The sequence below is a fragment of the Myotis davidii genome, unplaced genomic scaffold (genome assembly GCF_000327345.1).
Source record: "Myotis davidii unplaced genomic scaffold, ASM32734v1 scaffold1036, whole genome shotgun sequence".
Lineage (NCBI taxonomy): Eukaryota > Metazoa > Chordata > Mammalia > Chiroptera > Vespertilionidae > Myotis > Myotis davidii.
The window spans coordinates 470,686-472,058 of NW_006287260.1; the positions used below are offsets into that span (position 1 = coordinate 470,686).

Here is a 1,373-nt window from a genome sequence, read left to right on the forward strand (position 1 = left end):
AGTTTTTACAGAGAGGACGGGAGAGAGATAGAGAGTTAGAAACATCGATGAGAGAGAAACACCGATCAGCTGCCTCCTGCACACTCCCCACTGGGGATGTGCCCGCAACCAAGGTACATGCCCCTGACCGGAATCGAACCCGGGACCCCTCAGTCCGCAGGCTGACGCTCTATCCACTGAGCCAGACCGGTTTCGGCAACAAGGTGGTTTTTTAAAAACCATCTCAGGGCTGAGCCCAGGGCTGGAGAGCGGGGGGCATGTAGGTGGGTCCAGCGTCCCAGCTCCCCTTTGCCCGCAGATGTGGACGAGTGCGAGCGAGAGGACAATGCGGGCTGTGTGCACGACTGTGTCAACATCCCTGGCAATTACCGATGCACCTGCTACGACGGATTCCACCTGGCACATGATGGGCACAACTGTCTGGGTGAGCAAGAGAGGGGGCGTGGGAGGGGGGTCTGGTGGGGAAGGCGGTGTTTCCAGCCTTTCCCATTTCCCAAACAAGGCGAGGAAAGTAACCAAAACAGCTGCAAAATAGAGAACAAGGGCCGCCACCCCTTTGAGACTGGCACTGGGGTGACCTAGTCCTGCGCTGGGTGAGCACAGCAGAGGAGAGGGCACGGCCAGCGACCACAGTGGTGGGCATAGCCCGTGAGGGCCTGTGGGTGGCGATTTGCTGCGGACGGACCCTGGCCCTGCTGCTCACCAGGGATGTGGCCTTGGGCAGATTCACAGTCTCTGGGAACCTCAGCTTGCTCGAAGGGCTCCCGGCGAGACCCCCTGATAGAACATGTGTAAGGAGCCCTGGACAGTCCTTGGCACAGGGTGGGTGCTCCATACACAGGACGTCATCATCGACATTCCTGAAGTCATCATCAATGCCTGCTTCTGCTCCCTGCGCCTTGGGGAGCCTCTGTGGCAAAGGGCTGGCCTCCCAGCGCTCTCTGAACTCTCCAGGCGCCCTCTCCTCGCCTCTGAGGCCTGTCTGACCTGACCTCCTTTGTCCCAGGAGCTGGATGAGAAAGAGGAGAATCTCCAAGTAACTAAACTCAACTTTGGTTTCTATCACTTGCCAGGACCATGTCAGACTCCTCCCCAAGCAGACAAACTGAATCCCACAGCATCTGAGATAGGAACCCGGGGTCCTTCCCCAAGTTCTTTCTCTCTGGTGCCATCACAGACGCAGGGGCCTGGAAGAATAGACCAGGAGAGGAAGAGAAGCAACAGGAAGGATGCCCAGAAAAGCAGAAATTATTTGAGGAATTATCTGAGGTCCCCTTGGCCTAGGAGAGCCTCCTGACCACCGAGCTGCCTTCAAACCCAGTCACATTCCAAACCCAGCGGAACCAGTCTTCTATGTTCCCACTCCCAGCGAG

At 57.5% G+C, this 1,373-nt stretch overlaps 1 protein-coding gene across 1 annotated transcript in view; it reads left to right on the plus strand.

The window, feature by feature from the left end:
* The first annotated feature begins 298 nt into the window (after nt 1-298).
* Nucleotides 299-1,373, plus strand: part of SCUBE3 (signal peptide, CUB domain and EGF like domain containing 3) — an 18,568-nt gene continuing 17,493 nt past the window's right edge. Inside the window, exon 1 of the mRNA XM_015560847.1 lies at nt 299-424. The gene's annotated coding sequence lies outside the window, so the exon portion shown is untranslated. The remainder of the gene's footprint in view (nt 425-1,373) is intronic.